The sequence below is a fragment of the Anopheles maculipalpis genome, chromosome 3RL (genome assembly GCF_943734695.1).
Source record: "Anopheles maculipalpis chromosome 3RL, idAnoMacuDA_375_x, whole genome shotgun sequence".
Classification (NCBI taxonomy): Eukaryota; Metazoa; Arthropoda; class Insecta; order Diptera; family Culicidae; genus Anopheles; species Anopheles maculipalpis.
Window position 1 is genome coordinate 59,161,727 of NC_064872.1, and position 18,300 is coordinate 59,180,026.

General features: G+C 43.2%; 1 protein-coding gene across 1 annotated transcript in view; it reads left to right on the forward strand.

The window, feature by feature from the left end:
- The window catches only part of LOC126561839 (tyrosine-protein kinase Drl), a 483,362-nt gene that overhangs the window by 171,654 nt on the left and 293,408 nt on the right, over positions 1 to 18,300 (forward strand). The gene's annotated exons all lie outside the window — the stretch shown is intronic.

Sequence of the window (18,300 nt, forward strand, 5' to 3'; positions counted from 1 at the left end):
GATGGATACGATTTATTAAACTTTGCGATAGAAACCATCGAATGAACTAAGAATTGTTACTGTGACCAAACAACAACAAACAAATATAAACAAACCTAAACCAGATATTGCACACCTATCTGCGGGATATGATAAATATTAGGGATCATATATTTTTGAGCAACATTGAGGATTTATTTTGCGGAAAAATCAAATAAAAAGGAGGAAGAAAGTGTAAAAAAAACATGTCTAAAGTAATACTCCTTGAAAGATGATGGATTTTCATTTACAAGACTTCTTGCACTAGAACACTTGGACGATTAGCCACTTGGCAGTTGTCAAAACATGTTCGATTACATGAAGCTTGTGCTACGTGAATTCTTTGACTGAGGTTTATTGGTAGAAGAAACGACTGTTTGACGACGAGTTCCCTTCCACGTAGAAGATTAGGCTCTATTGATGGTTAGGCGAATAAGACGACGATTCTTGCTGGAGGACGAAAAAGTTAAATTTGCCCCTGATCGTAGAGCTAGTTTATCACTGACGCAGTGATTCAAAAACTACATGTTAAGGATATTAGTTAAAATAATGCATCTATACCGAAAAAACTGTAATTACAGTACTGAAAAAACAATAGTAAAAATCGTATCGTGTGATAGAACTGAGCAGACCAAGCTAAATAACCCCTTTTTAAGCTACATTAAAAAGATAGCTTATTTTGTGACCAATACTATACATCTGCCGAAGTGAGATTATTAACAGTGGAAGTTATTCATCATTCAATAATAAACAAATAATTTCTTGCATACATTATAATATTTTCACTAACAACTGTATATTCTGACTTATTTAATACAAATAGAAAGAGTGGGAATGAGGATTCGTTTATCGCGATAAACAATAATCATTATTGGTGCGCCCGTTTTTTTTTTTTTGTGCATCACTGTAACCCGTTAGATTCATTGCCTCGCTTGCCTAGCAACCACTGTAGGGCGCACTCACACCGGAAGAAGTTCCAAACAACACACCCAGCGACCAAATTTCCATTACCAACCCCTTCTGCACCCCGAACCGCTCCCTTCTAACGCACCTTCACAAGCCACACTCACAAGGCGGTCTTTGTCTTTCTCCTCATCGAGCAGAGAGACGCGCTTCGTTAAAAGAAGGTAATTTGATACGCATTCACGTACCTTCTTCACCACCCATCAACCCCCGTTCACCACCGTTACACAACCAAACAAGAAGACTGCGCCCTTTCGCGATAGGGCTCAGCGCTATTGCTCAAGTTGCACTAGGGAGTGTGTGTGTGTGTATGTGTGTGTCCGTATATGTGGCTGTGGCGTACTTGGTTGTTCTCGTTCATTGCATTCATCTCACGCTCACTCGATCGTCACCCATCATCGTCGCCCGCTGTGAAGACGCTTGGCTGCGGGATTGAATGTCGTTTCTTCCGTGCGTTAACGGTTGCGCGATTTATAATGATTTAACGTGCAATCTGTACGTGACACCATGCTAGCTGACTCGACGAGCCACACAGCTCGAGTGCAACCGGCAGCCAAAACAAAACACAAACACCGAAAAATGGATCACTGGTGCAATCACGCACGCAATCTTGCTATCAACGCCCAACAGCCAGCTGAAGCGACTGCAGCTCTGGCAGAGAAAAGATCAGCTCGCAAAGATGTATCTCCGCCAGGTGTGAAGCGATGACGAGCGCTGATGCTCGTTTACTTAAAGATTGCCATTGTTGTTATCATCGTACCCGCGACACAGAACGCTAGAGCGAAGCATCGCAAACAGCATCCTACCCCTAACAGAAAAAGTCAGCGGAAAACACCAATCCCGCGAGGAATCGAATCGGAAGTTAGCTTCGTTGGCTTAAAAACAGACAAAAGACGGTACACCACCGCCGCCCGTGGGTCGCGAATCGAAAGGGGTTTACGTTGCTCCGAACACGTGTGCATCGTTGAAAAATCGCTACTCAGAATGCGATTACATACGCGAACCGGAGGATTTATCGCGTTTTGCAAAAAGGCACACGGTTGGAATGCGAAATGAAACATTCTCCGGCGGAAGACGTAAGGAAGACGTACAAAACGGTGATTAAATTTGGTTAAAGAGGGTGTACGCAAGCACACAGAAAGCAAATGGTATGAGAAGAGAACTTTATCCAATTAGAGGTGTTTTATGTAGTAAAACATTGTAGTTCAACAAGAGAGGGCTGAAAGAAGTTGTATGTGTGGTAAGAAATGGTGGAAATGTAAGTTCTATCATAAATAATTGGTAAGTCTTACAGCTAATATGATTATGTTGGTGATTTTGTGAATTAATTGTAAATCTTTTCTCTTACAATATCTTTCATATCTTTCAGTAAGTTGAATGTAATTGACAATAATTGTGAATTCGCCATCATATAGACCTAATCATTCCAGTAGTTTGATAGTCAATTCTGACTACTGAGTGACAAATAACTCTTTTTTAAAGCAATTTTATTAAGAGCCCGATAAACTGTTATTTCAGAAACGATCGATCAAGACTAAAAGCTCATCTCAGGGATCATCTCATATCCAGTGGCGGGTTTATCGGTGAGTAAAGTAAGCGGCCGTGGGAAGCTCCGAGGTTGTAAGAGGCCCCCAATGCACCTTCGAACCTTCCTCCCGATCAGCAGATTCAATGTGTTAGGGACGCCTAACTTCCATTCCGTCCGGGGCCTTCTAGGGACTATATCCGCCACTGCTAATACAAGAGCAATAATTTTATATTAAATAATGATAGACTTAAATCATGTTTAAAAAGGGAAAATAAAACCGTTCAATATAGAGACAAAACGGACTCTTCAAGAGAAGACAAAGGTCAGTATTATATTAGGTAAAATGTATTGCGATCAATCATCTCCAACTATCTAAGATATGCTTGTCCGAAATGTAGAAAACAAAAACATGTATTTTCACATTTAACGCATGGCAAACATGTTTCAAAATCTGTCTTCTCTTCCAATTTTTTGATACTTAAAAGATTGATTGGTAAGCAATACGGCCTGGCCGTCCCTTATGAAAAAAAAATTGGACTCTAAAAGGTTGACGGGTTCGTCAATTTTGCCTATCAATTGTTGATTAAGATATCATTCTTCGTAACTACTGAGCAGAATTTACGCAATTTTTATACTCGAAATAAGCTCAAATTGAGCTAAAAACTTAACAAAAGCTTTATTTTTCAAAATCTGGTATGAGGACAACATCGCAAACGAAATAATTAGAGATTACTCGTCTGAAAAGTGATATAATACCAAGCGAATTCCATATTCTCCATGATTGTATAAAAAACAACACAGCCCAATTGAGCAAATCTACTGGATTCCGGCAACAGTTAGGCTTCACTTCTTTTAAATAATCCTGGTTCAACCCAGATAACTAAGTATTTTAAAAAATCTATCTATAATTCTAAACACTTTGCTGAGGTATCAATCATTCTTTTACAATACTTCCCGTTATGACGTCAATCTCTTTAGTTGGCGACCAATATTTCCCTATTTTTTGTACTTTAATGTTTCTGCTGACTTTTGAACTTCTTTACTCTATGGCACTTTAAGATTCTTTTATTTTGCTTAACCATTTATTACACAGCTAAAATGGAAGAAAAATTTAATTTGTGGTTACGAAATTACGAAAAATTTCAAACTGTTCAATCTTTCAAGGGGTCCACGGGAAATTTCAAACTATCGAAATCGATGCAAAACTGTAAAAAATATTCAAAACTGCGATTTCAATTTTTTCTCCATTGCCCCGTTTAGGTTGCTTGTGTATGGGCCAGGATCTGCAAAAGTGATTTCAAAGCGAGAAATGTTCTCAAATATTCATGAGAACCTGAAAATAGGACTCTGAAATCTTCCGTGGCCCGTGCCCTTTTACAGTATAAACTTTATTAAGCTTGTTGCTTCCATTAATCTTGCCTACTACGGGCTTCACATACTCCTGCGATCCAGAAGACTCCAACAACACACGAATTCCACGATTTACCGCACCTTGATACGTCCGGTAGTCCTTTAAGGGTACGAGTCTTGAACTATGCTGACGGAGGATGTCAATGCACTCGCCATTTTCGAACGGTGGTGGCAGGGCGTGTGGCGAAGGAAAATGAACCACGAGCTAGCTGAGCTGTTTGGTGGTGCTGATATCCTGACGGTAGTCAAACCCGGAAGGATACGTTGGCTGAGGCACGTGATGAGGATGCCGGACTCATGCCCCACCAGGAAAGTTTTCGGCAGAAGGCGTGGAGGCGAGCTCGTTGGCTGGATCAAGTGGAGTCTAACCTGTCGGAGTTCGGATGTAGCCGTGGATGGAGGACTGTAGCCTTAGACCGAGTTTCCTGGAAACGGATTGGAGTTCCTAAAAAGTTCCTAGCACTTACCAAGATCAAGTCAACCAAATGCAACCAGAAGATCAATACCTTCTTTTAAACAGAATTAATGCTTTTTTTGCAATCTAATCCCCTTTAAGATAAGAATAATTATTTTTTTCTCTTAGACCACGGCAAAGCTTTCTACAAAATACATCCCGAATAGATTGGCCAAAGCTCAAATACACCAAAAACACCACACACCGAACTCTCTCTCTTGGTAAAGATTTATCCAAAACCTCCACTGTGTGGGAAGAGCTACATCCATTTGCCAAACCCGGATGACGAAAATTGCCGATACCAATAACGATAACCGTACGAGCATGGTATTTATTTTTATCATTATGTCCCCGATGGGGACCAGCCGCTGGATATGCAAACGCGGGCGGCATGTGCGCGTGTGAAGAGGGCGAGCGGGGCAGAAAATCATTATTTTGACCATAATTTCATTAATTTCCATTTCGACCACAGCCAAACGTGTGGACTCCGCATGCGAACCCGAAACAAACCGCCCGAAGTTTCCGTCTGGTGCTTTTATAATCGTTTCTGGGCCGTCCTGGTCCTGGTCCCTCACCGATCGGGGTGGGGTGGTTGAACGGGGTGTGTGTGTGTTTCTAGCAACCGATTTTATAGTTTAGATTAGCTGCCGTTGTGCACCGTCGATGGGACGAGGGTGTTTTCAGCTCTGGATTACAATTAACTGCATCCTGTGGCATGTACCAGAGTTAATGTTCTTGTCAACGTGATTATAATTAAAGATTTTGGGAACTGTATTTTCACTTTTAACGACTTCAAAGAGACGCACCCGTGGGCAGCCGGAACGCAGCCGTAATTAAATGTAACATTCAGCTATCCATCCTTTCTTTTACGAAAGCCCCTCTGGGCAGTCACCGTTTCGTTTTGACGATAATTTGCAAGATATCTCCTTCCTTCCATCAAACTGGGCGAGACCAAACTCGGCAGACGATTTAAATTCATTTGAATAAACACCGAAATTGAAGATATATTTTATAGCAACACGCCCTGCAACACTGCACCGGACCGGTGGGACGCCCGCTCTGTGGGCTCTTCCACTAAACTTTTGGTCTTTTGCCCTTCCAAAGCGAGCAAAGCGAGCAATAAAAAAAAAGTCAAGCCACTCTCACACTCACACAGCACAACACACCGGTCACGGGAGTTCTTGTGCGCCTTCTGCGCTCGTGACTGACCACCCGTTCACCCGTTCGGTGGTGGTCGCCAGCGTAAATTTGCATGAATAATTTTCATCCATTTGCCAGAGGTTTTTTGCGTACCTCGGTGAAGCTCACGGACGAAGCAAACTGTCGAAAAGTGCCTGTAGATCGGCCGGCTCTCGCAGTCTAGGAGCATCGTTCCCGACAGCCTGCCCGACAGAGGCTTCCGGGTGAGATCGACGTTGCGTCATGGACACCGGGGGGCGCGATTTCAACCTGTTCCCCGGCGGTTGGGAAAGAAGAGACATCAGCAATTGCCTTCTTCTGGTGTCGAGGCGCTGCAGAGCGATCTAGGGGTGAGATTTTACTGCAGCCATAAACCATGTCCCGTGCTCCTTTACCCATATTAGCCATCCCGTCCTGGGAGCGATTGGACATTGGGCACGGGGAGTCAAATATTTGACACAGCTTCTAACTATTTCTGGTGAGCTCGGTTCATGGGTGGCTCTGCTCTGGGGCAAGTTTGTGGATGGGTTGCTTAGCTGCGAACCGATCTCAGTGCTATCTGGCCGTTTGCAGACGCTCTTGACCACGGTTTAGACTTTAGCTGACGGACCTTGGAAGGTGTCCTTCGCTTGGAGGACGGGGTTCTCTGCCTTTTTTTGTGCTTGTCCATTTATCCATCGTTGCGGGCAGGTGTAAAAACTATTTAAATGCGACCAATAGAACGGGACATGAAGTTTTTGGTAAAACATATAGTAAGGAAAATAGACGATGGATAGAAAACAGAACTGATAGAAGAAAATATAAAACATAAAAATTATTAAAAATGTTAAATTTACTGAATTAAAATGTACTCCAATCAAATGAAAAGTAAAAAGAAGTAATAAAAACAATCTAAAACAATTTCTTAATTATTTTACATTTGCCAAAAAAATTATCTCTACAAAGTCAACACATAAAACACAAAAACTTTACGAAAAAACCGTAAACATCATAAAACAATGATTTGAAAACGTAATTTATTTTGATAAATCGAACGAAAAAATAAAACTAAATCCTCTATTATGAAAAATAGAACAAAAAGATAAAAAAAATTGTAAAAGTAAAAAAGCATTAAAAGAAGCAATGAAAAGAAAAGTTAAACAAACAGATAAAATACACCAAACTACACCGTAAAGCGAACAACCAAAAAACCTAAACGAATGTGTGAATGTGCTAATCTCAGCACGGAAGATATTTGTCCAATCGTGATTCGCTACGCAAAGAATCCTAGATCATGAATCAGATCCATACCACTCATGGCGCAACTAGCAAAAAGGCCGAAAGGCACTTCAAAGAGGAAAACCTACGCCTAACCCCTTGCAGGAGCGACTGCTGGCTGGACGCAAAGGATTAGAAAAGCACCCGGCGACGACGGTGGACAAGAAAATTGCTGCTCAAAAATTTCCGCTCTACAAAAACCCCCACAAAACAAATGGTTTGAAGCATTGTGAGCCGGTGGAGATGATGGCTGGCCGGCTGGCCGACAGGCCAAACGCGTTAACGGCCGCTTTAGCCTTTACCATTGGCCTGTCATTTGCATGCTGCTTCTTTTTATCGCTCTCTCCCTCTCCCTCTCCCCCTCTCGAAGTTTTGTGACTTCACAGCAGTGTGGCGTGAAGTTGGGATTACACGTGGCAAAGGATTTGGCCACAGATTCCCGGGTACGCAAAAGGTCATCCCAGGACGACGCCCATGAGACACTGGGAAAGGAGTGAAAATAAAATTCACCCTCCCAACCCACCAAGCCCGCCCGAATGCTGCCGGATGTTGTGTACCGAAATGCCCGATGGCCGGGACTGTGGACGTGTGTCCGTTTCCGGGTTTTGTAGTTTCGGCAGCGCAGACCCAAACGGTTGTCGGTGGCTGCGGATATCCGAGCGATACGAGACGAGTGGTGCATATCGGGGTGTCCGGGCTCGCCAGAAGCCGTGAATTATGGGTCGCAACAACCGGGAAAGGCGTCCCCCGCAAGGCATACTCGGACTCGACCGGGCTATGGCGCCCGTATGTATTGCGTGCGACCGGTCAGATCGGGACGAGTGTGTACGTGTGTGCATATGAAACGCATAAAAATAACGAGCATCACTTTACCACTTAGCTCTCGGTTGGCAGCCGTAGAAGCAGACAGCAACGCACTGGAACGAGTGGTACGACTCGGACGTAAAGTGGACGGATTTTTCCTTCGGAGCAGAAAATGAAAAATTATTCGCCCCATTCGAGTGATGTCCCGGGGGGGCCTACAGGAGGGAAAAGAATGGTTGCGTAGTGTTGTGGGGGGTTGTCTTTTTTTTTGTCTTGTTGCGCTGCTTTCTTGTTCAAGTTTTTCACCCTCCAAGTTTTTGATGAGGGTGCTGAAAACGCACCGCCTGTAGTACTTTAAGTTGAAATGGAGGGGTTTTTTTGGGTTTTAAGTTGTTTTTTCCTCCACTTTTCGGGTTTGCTTCGTCAGTTTACTTTTATTTCATTGCTCAAGGAGGTTTATTGTTTATTTTTTCTACTTGAATGGGTATTTTTAACGAATTTTTTGTTCTTTCTTTTCCGAACGCGTGTTACTTTATCGTTCAGTGTCTTTAATATTACTTTAAAGAGAAGCAACAAAATATGCGGTAGTATTTTCTCTTAACGATTTCAGACTTGTTTTAAGCTTTTGTACAGACAAAATTTACAATGCCATCAGTCGATTTGGAACAGCTCTGGTCAAAACAGTCCTGGAGCTCTGGTTTAACATGGGTACTAAACGTTTTATTCCTAAGCGAATAAATTAGAAATAGTTAGGTCTATCCACATCTATCCAAGATAGGAAACAGCAAATTAGTTTTTGAAAAACTTTTAACTTGTACTGACAGACTATTCGTCAAATTTTCTAAAGCTTTTTGACACCCCACGCTGCTGTATTTCAGTTAAAATGATGCAAAAATTTGACCAATAAACAAAGACTTTATTGTGTGCCAGGCTCAACCATTTAAATGGCAAAGAATATCCCTGAAAAGATGGAAATTGTTATAAAACAATTCTAGCTATCGTTTTGTAACCAGAATGGACTAATAACCAATGGCGGATCAGGGTCTTTGGAGGCCCTAGGACACTTGCATGTTAGGGTATGGATATCCATATCAAAAAGGATTGATCGGGAAAGAAAGAGTGTCTCTTTGCCTTTTGAAGAGGCCTTCATCCCCATATGCAGAGTCACCAATACGAGGCCCTTACTACGAAGCTAGAACTGTAAGACTGCTGAGGCGACCGCCTACTCCGTCCACCGTTAGTTCCGCTACTGCTACTGCTTAACTGATCGTTAAGGTTAATAAAATACTGAAAATGTGAGCATTGGGATCAAATCCTACCAAGAATAATTACCCAAAGTGAGAACTAACTGTCGAACTACGTGGTACCAATTAATAGAGCAAGCCTGGTAATGGCTGGTATGACCTAGCAGGTCATTATGCCGTGGGAAAGAAGTAGAAATAGAAGACAGTTGAGAACTTGTGTACCTTTCCTTTAAAATTCTACTAATAATGCCACAAGTGTTCTTATGTTGGGGAGCACAACTAAATGTCCAGCTCATTGATTTACTTATCAGGCAGTTAAGTCCTCGATACTATTTGCGGCCGAATACCGTCGTCTGCCAGTGTATTAGCAAGCCCTTTCTGGCAGATCCAACAACGCTTTCTTTCCATCTAAATACACTTACACGCAGCTCGTTAAACTTGTCATTGAAGTGATTCCTCCAAGGATCTTCCACATTTACAAGGTCAAAAATCCTTCCTATCGAATGCGGCTAAGAGTGTTTCGTCCGTTTAGGACAACGTCTATGTCTCAAAGGCGTACCGAGCCTACTGACACTGACCGCTATCTTCAGAAAAAATTACCTCTCTGCTAATATCCTCTCTGCTAATCATGGGGCGTATGGGGTATAAGTCAATCTTGCAGAATTGGGGACAGGTCCTATCCAACAACGTAATACCCTATTAGTTGCTGTACTCTATCTAGCCTTCTTGTGTGTAGATGACGCCAAGATTCCAATAGCAAATCGATGAATTTTCTGTTCGAGTGCCGCTCCTCCATTTTTTATTAGTTTGGCTACTACTTCCCTGAGGTCCTGATTGTTCTTGAGTCGTCCGATGGTATTTCGTGTATCTTCAGTGCTAGATTTCAATATCATGATTCTGTCTACAAGTCTCTAACTGTTGGCTAATTCTAAGTATCGTTTGCTAATTCTAAGTAATTTTTCAAAGTAAAGAGCCCCTCGGGAGGAGACGATTGTCCAGGTACGGTCCAGCTATGCTGTTCAAAGATAACACCCAAAATTTATGCTTTCAGCTATCAAATAATACAAAACAAATTGTGTGGCTAGCCAACGTTCTACTTCGACAAATCTTATGTGTTTTGTGTCTGTTATTATGCCCAACATTGTTTGTAAACGTCAAGCAGACACTGTATATACCGACTTCAAAGCAGCTTTTGATATTTTGCCACATGACCTACTGCTTGCAAAATTGGAGAAACTTGGGTTTGGAGGACCAATCTTGTCCTGGATCGGGTCCTTTCTTTAGAATCGATCTTATTCAGTCAGATTGGAACTCTCGTTTTCATCGTCATTTGTTGGCTTGTCTGGCGTTCCTTCAGGGAAGTGCACTTAGTCCTATCCTTTTTACCCTATTCATGAATGACTGCATCAATGTTCTTCCAACCTTCATGGACACCTTCTTTTTGCTGATGATATCAAAATCTTTCTCCTCTCTCTCTTAGTGACTTTTCTGTTTGGTGTTTGAACAATGGGTTGGTGCTCTGCCCCCACCTAAATGTTGTGTCGTCTCTTTCGGTAGGCCTTCTGCTGGTCGGCTGTTATGGGACTACTCCTTATGCGGCACCCAAATAAGTAGAGTAACCACAGTGAAAGATCTTGAGGTCTGGTTGGATGAGGGACTCTCGTTCGATGAACACATTAACCATGTAGTTGATAAAGCTAATAGAGCTCTAGGCCTAATTTTCCACATGACTTCTGAGATCAGAGATCCTCTATGTTTAAAGGCACAGAACTGCTGCTGGGTTCGCTCCGTTCTAGATTATGCAAGCGTAGTGTGGACCCCTGCCGGAGAAACCGCTACGCAGAGAATAGAATGGGTTCAGAAGAAGTTTACACGGCTACACCGTTCGTGTTGCCTCATATTCTCTCTCGGCTGCCGTATGTTGGGTTCAATAGATTCATGCGTAGTCCTACTTCATCGCTTGTATCCTTTCCTCTGAACTCAACGTTCCTTCACTTCTATCTTCTATACCCCTGTATGTCTCTTCTCGTCGACTTCGTGATAGATCACCCATATTTATCCCTTCCCGCCGTTCGGTTTTTGGCCAGAATGATCCTTCGTTAAGATGTGGCGTCTCTTTCAACAGAGATCACGAGATGTTCGACTTCAACTTTCCTATTTCCCACTTCGGAACTCGCCTTCTAGAGTCCTAAAGGTAGTGGACTCTAGAAGGCGAGTTCCGAAGTGGGAAATAGGAAAGTTGAAGTCGAACTTAAAAATTATTTACCTCTAATGATTCCTTATCGTAATTGACCCTAGTTTAAGCATATACATTGTGTAGCACGAAGAGGCAGAAAATTTGAATTAAAATAAATAAATAAATAATTGTTCAAGGGGGACTGTTGGTAGAGACAGCGGTTCCGGTCTTCACACGGCAGAACTGAGGTCCAACCCCCATTAGAATCCTTCCCCTGTAGTGAGGACTAACTATCAAACCTCGTTGGTATCGACAACTGTCTGGTAAGCCATTCGATGGCTGACAGACCTTAGTAGGTTGTAGCCAAAAAGAAGAAGAAAAGGCAGTAGAATGCTCCAAACGTTCCTAAACCCTGCAACAATCGCTTTATATTTGAAACAAGCAACAATTAAAACTGAATAGTGCAATCAGAAGAAAAATTAACAGAAAATTCAGCTTCTCTCATCGAAAATTTAAATAAATGTAAAAAAAGCGAGCAAATTTGATTAGTAGCCTTTCGCAACATGTTGACCACTGCACAAGCACTGCACCCGACACGCGCAACAAGCAACAGTGAGAGATGTGTGAAAAATGAAACTCCGAAAGTGTTTTAATATGCTCGAATCGACAAAAATAGTCGCAAAGTGCTTTGATTCCACAAATGAAGCAAGCGCAAATGTGAAAGACATTCATCGTGCTGCGATGCAAAAACAAAAAAATTCGACCAAAATAAAAAAAAACGCACTGCCAACAGAGACAAATGAACGATTTTAACAGGCAAACATGAGCGGAAGTGCAACATTGACACAAAACTTTTTGGCCACCATTTGTGTGCCCCTGTATGCCGTGTGTGTGTGTGTGTGCTATCGATTTCGTTGTGTTCCCGGCCGCCTTTACTGTCTGATGTTTCGAAAAGCGACACTGTCCTGCTGTCCGGTGCCGGCGAAAAATGTTTAATGATCAAAAAATTCAAATAACTTTTTCCCCTCCCATCCGGAAAACCCGGTGCCTTGGGTGTGCCACCAACTTCACACACAAATGTGCTGCTGCAATGCTGCTCGCGCCGATCGTGATGGTGATGATGCTGGTGACGATGCTACTGCTGGTGCTGCTGATAATAAAAGTAGCGAATCGAGCCCCAGAGTAACAGACGCAGCGCGGTGTGACCACCGACAGCCATGTGTGACAAAGCGAGGGTTTGAGAAGTGATATTATTATGTATTTGTTTTATAGACGCGTCGAGAATATGTGCAGCAGAAATAATGGCGAAACCGTGGCACATAACGTCGGCTACATGCAAAAAGGCGTCTGCGTGTGGCCAACAATCGATGACATCCACACAAACACACATCGCTCAGTGTCCACCGGCTTCTTTCCGACAGGCGACAAAATGGAAAAGTTCGAGAGGTATTGATCTTTGAGCCGGAAACGGTTGGTATGGGTTAAACTTTTCCCTCCCCCAAACACCCATTTTTGAAACAAGAAACAAAATTTGTAAAAATAAAAAATTGAGAAACTTAACTCACACACACACGAGCAGTTTCTCGTGGCAAGGGTACATTTCGTTGAGGGGGGGTTTTCGGTCTGGAGCTCCAGAGAAAATGGCACAAGTTTGCTGATACGTTCGTGCACTGCCAAGTGCTAAATAGAATTTTGATTCACACCATATAACCATGCCCGTCTTTAGTGAGGAAACTAGTTGTTGCAAAGGCAGCGATGGGGTTCTAAATCGATTTTTATCGAAACATCAAACTGTCTGAACTCAAACCGGGAGGGGGAGCTTTGGTGTCAAATAATAATGAAGAATGTTTCTTTCACACGACCTGGAAGCGTTCGGTTTGGGAAGGTACGACGTAGAATTGGTGCTTGTATTCCCAAAAAACGATCAAGAATGAACTTTAGAACATAAGATATGAAACAATTTCGGTACCCTTCGGTTCCAATTTCGATGCCAAGATGGAGTATGGGTTTTGGGAGCAGCAGGTTTTCGATTTTAGAGAAGGAGACTGAATCGAACGAGTTGTGTCGACATAAACTACCAAGCTTCAAATATCAGTTAATTTTATGTCAAGATTCAGAGCTGCTTGTAGTTCCCTCATGGCTGACCTCGATATTGTTTTTTTACTGTGGTTCGGGCAATGTGCAATGATAAATAAACTTGTTCTACAGTAAAACAAATTTGCAACTGCTCTTAAAATTTTTCAGTCCAAGCATTTAGTATTGCTTGATGCTTTAAGTTGTGCCAAACTATCGTAGTTTATTCCAAATTCTAGCTAACATTTACCATTCACCATGCGGCAAATGTTGGAGAAGATGACTGAACAGCAGTTGAACACGTACCATCTCTTCATAGATTTCAAGGCCGCATATGACAGCATAGTCTGGGTAAAACTTTAAGAGGCCATGAGCATTTTTAGGATCAAGCATGACAGACAAACTAATCAAGCATGTTAGAATTATGGAAAACTTTCAGGGTACTTTGCAACCACCAAAGGCTTGCGTCAGGGAGATGAGCTCGCCTGTCTCCTATTCAACTTGGCGCTAGAGAGGGCCATCCGTGACTTGGAGCGGGAGACTTCGGGAACCATCTTCTATAAGTCAACCCAGATCCTGGCATCCGCTGATGATATAGTCATCATTGGTCTGCGGCTCTACTAGGTAGCAGAGGCCTACCAAAGGATCGAGCAGGCGGAAGAAAACCTGGGGATGCAAAGATCAAATTGATGGTGGAGCCATCAGCGGCCCTACAAAGAAATCCGGAACTACGTGGGGGTGATGTACGGATAGGTGGCCGCAAATTTGAAGTCATCCAAAACTTCACCTATCTCGGGTCAAAAGTCAGCACCGAAAACAGCATTGAGACGGAGTTGCGCGCTAGGATGCTGGCTGTCAGCAGGTCATTCTACAGCCTGAGGAGACATCTCACCTCAAAAAAACCTGTCACGACGGTCGAAGCTGGGACTGTATCGTACTGGGACTGTATCGTTTATAGTCCCAGTACTCACATACGCCTCTGAGACATGGACCCTGTCCAAAATAGACGAAGCCCTCTTAGCCGCGTTCGAGAGGAAGATGCTCAGAAGGATCGTTGGCCCCGTATCTGTGGAAGGCTTGCCAGGCTCCGATGGGCTGGCCATGTCATACGCATGGCACCGAAGGACCCAGCTCAGAAAGTCCTTTTAGGCCGTCCACACGGACAGAGGAGGCGTGGTAGGCCCAGATTGAGGTGGGGGATGGCGTGGAAACATCCGCCATCAAGATCGTGAGTAGTTTCGGCTTCTTCTGCGGCAGGCCAAAACCGCAAAGCGGTTGTGCGCCTGAAATGTAAGTAAAATGCTAAATGTAAGCTAACATTTAAAATCTTAGCTTAGATTACAAGTTGCGGTATGTTAATAATTGTGTAATAACTGACAGTAATGCTGTAGAACACAAGGCTGCACCAATAGTCACGGTGGTGATGAAATACTCCCAAGGGAACAGGCATCCAATCAGGAAATCATGGGGTAAACGGAGAAGTGTTTCTGAACATGTCGGCTAAGCACAAAAAAGGAAGATTCCAAAAATCTGCTATCTGAAATCTTTAACACTCCAATAAATCCTCCTACTGAATACTTTCTGTAACTGAAGAGCATTTTAACCGTATTTTTACAAGTAAAACTAGGAGATTGTCCTTCTTTTCTTTCGCGAAATGTTGGTTTTTTGAAGATATCTGACTGATATCTGATATCTTTAATGAATTGTTCTGACAGCCCGCCAGAACTCACGACATTGTAATTCAATTGCATAGTAGTGTAGTATGTACTCTTCAGTTTTAGTTCCCAACCTGTGTCTAAGTTACTGCATGTGTTCATGCAATCATATACAGAAAATGACAAAAACTGCTGATATCAGAAACATTATTATAACGCCGAAGGTACTCCTAATACAGGGTTTTGATCCATATAATGGAACAGTACAATCACTCCTTTTCTCTCCTTTTCTTCTTGGCTCCTCCTAACTGACAGGGCGTTGGCAACCTTATAAAGCTTCCAACAGCAATCATATAATAGAATTTCACGTTCACTTTGGGGCAATGTGCACCGCTGCAGTTTAATTTGACAATCAGTTTCAGTTTACAGAAGGAGTATTTAGATAAACAAAATTTGACCCTGCTCAAATGTGAATAATAAGGCGTACTAATTGAAACAAACTGTAGAATAGTTTGTTTTTCATTTTATTTTACAGGTTAACCGAGTGGTAGGCTGAAAATCCACAGTTGATAGCAAAGTGGAACTTTGCTTTGAGTCGTGTTGCAAATTTCCCCTAATTGATTGGAATATTAACCGAACTTCCTGACGGAGGCAAAGATGGCGTGGCGAAGGCTGGGGCGTGTTATGAGGATGCCGGATTTATGCCCCGTCAAAAAGGTATTCCTCAGCGACCCCCAGTTCGGTACGAGGCGTCGGGGAGCACAGCGTTCGTTGGCTGGATCAGGTGATCAGGGAGACCTGTCGGAGATCGGGTGCCTACATTGATGGGAAGCTGCAGCCAGGGATCGAGTTTTCTGGAGATCTATTGTTGACCGGGCCATGTCACGCCGACGAGGTCTTTAAAAGAGCAGGTCAACATGATGATGATTGTAATATTCCACTCCACAGTGGCAAAGTTCTACAAGAAGCTTGCAACAGTTGACTATCCGTTTGAAAAATTCCACAGAGTAATTCCAAAGTTCAATTATATGGATAAAAACGCTGTAATTACAGCTGATCCCGTGTTGAGACTTTGGCTCGATTAGATAGAGATCCTCAGCCGGTGTAACCTCTCAGATGGAGACACACCAACATTCATAACATTTCCTACAAATAGTCAAATGAACCTTCTTTCGGATGACATGGTTTAGGAAGGCGTCTTAGGCAACAAACTAGTACGTCTTGACATATGAACCCAATATTGTGAGTCTTTAATGCTATCTGTTTTACAGTAAAGATGCTTGTTGGGTCCGACAAGTACCATCGTTGTTTTTGCAGATTTATTACCGGATAACAATGCATTGACATGAGTAGTGAGAACTCCCTATCCACCTATGTGGAATCAGTATCGTGGCATCAGCGACAGCAGCCTTCAGTCTTCACAGGACAGTACAGGGGTTCAACTCCCATCCGGACCATTCTCTTGTAGTGAACACTAACTATCAAACTACATGATATCGTTAAGGGGCCGATCTAGGATTTGTCGTATACTTTTCGTGGCCGGCGTCGTGCCAAGTAGCTCGAAAAGCCAAGAAGAAGAAGATTGGGACCTTGAACCAGGACTTTGTGGACTTTCGATTGGTGGTAGACTGAACATGTCATGTGAAAGATACCGGATGGTTCACCTGATATTGTAGGACGTACGTTCGATACATGACAGTCTAAGTAACAATATTCGTATATAAGTCGAGGTTTCATTGTGATATGAATGTGATATTATTAACGTTGATTTAGGCTTCACTGGTATGACTGTGATGTCCCAAACTTAAAAATTCTGAGCCTTCCAACATTATCTTTCTTTTACCACTACTGTCTTACCACTTTTACCGCCCTCATACCACTTTCTGTTTTGTAATTTAACCAAAACAACCTAATTTTTCAACTAGTTAACCAACAAAGTGCTTGAGCTCACCTTTAAAACTTCAAAATTTCATCTTACAGCATAATTCAACTGAAATTATGTTTCTAAACACAAATTTACTTTCATCATTTCCCGGGAGCAGCAAGCAAGATTATTGAAAACAGCTTCCACCGTCCTTCAACGCGAACCCTTACCACGTCGCACAAATTTTCGATAACCATCAGCTTTTCCAAAACCATCCACAGCACAATATTCGAAAACTCCCCCATCATTACCCGGGAGAGCGTCTTTAAACCGGTAAAAAACTTTAAGCGAAAACTTTAATATTAAAAAAAGTATCTCCCCATCACGGTGGCCAGAAAACCGAAGAAATAGGTTTACACCGAGCCAGTGAAGGAAGTCTAGCGAAACCTTTCACTACCGATGGACAGAAAGCCCCCGGGAACGTGGCGTCGTGGTGAACTTCATTTTTCAAACGCTAGATACAAAAGAAAGCTGGCGATCGAACGGGCGACTCCTTCGTGTAGTCGGTGCATGTTTTCTTTTCTAACTGCCGGCACTACTTTCCTACCTTCTCAACGCACAGTTTGCCATTTGCGACCAAGAAGCCGCGACCGACCGACCGACCCCACCAAGAGACAGCGCGCCGTAAACAATGTTTCAATATTATTGAACGCACGCGGGTAACGATGGTGAAGATGATGGGGTGGCGAATGTTGGAAGTTTGAAGGCTTACAAATACTCACTGAAGTGGACGCGCGCGCGCGTACGCGGTGAAGGTAATCACCGTTGCACTGATTACGACGGTCAGCTTCCCCATCCGGCGTAACGTGAGACCTTTCCGTATCAACCTCGAACGAATCAATCGAACAAGAACGACTGCCAAGACGATCCGTAGCGCTGAAGATGATGCGGTGGCGGTGGCCGATGGATCCTCTAAAGTTGTTCAAGTTCTCTGAATGAAGCTGCGAACATGGCGAGCATAATACTGGCAAGCAAGAGGTATTAATACTCGCTCTCGAGTTCATTCGTTCATACCTATACAGGGGTCAGAGCGGAAAGATGAAACACAGCAGGAAGCAGCTGGAAAAAGGAGGGATGAGGGAGGGGGGGGGAAAGCTTAACCGGAGCGGTAAAGTATCCTTCTAGAGCAAAACTTCAAAAGCTTCCTGTGACGATGAAAGCGAAACCAGCCGTGTGGCAATGATGAAAAGGGGGAGAGCAAAAAAAAAACGAACCGAATGAAATGGAAAATACCATTCAAAGTGAGTGAAGAGGAAAACGCTTCAAACATAATGCTGCTGCCGAGTGCACCGTAAAACTGGTGCGAAAATACCCGCAGCTGACCCCGGGGCGGTTGTGAAATGGAAACCCGTTATTTGGATGGTTTGGTTGTCCTTTGCGCGAACGGGGCGGGCCAAGGGTGGCGAAGAGGTGTGCACGCACGTGCACCCTTCAAAACCCCTACCTCCGAGGAACCGCTTCTGAAGGGAATGTTTTGCATCCACATCCACGCAAGAGCGAGAGAGAGAGAGAGAGAAGTACACAAGCGAGAAACTAAGGCGAAAGATCTCGGATGTGACCTCTCACGCTGCGAAAAGAAAAAAGGACCTTCCTACGGCAATTAACGGCCGGCCCC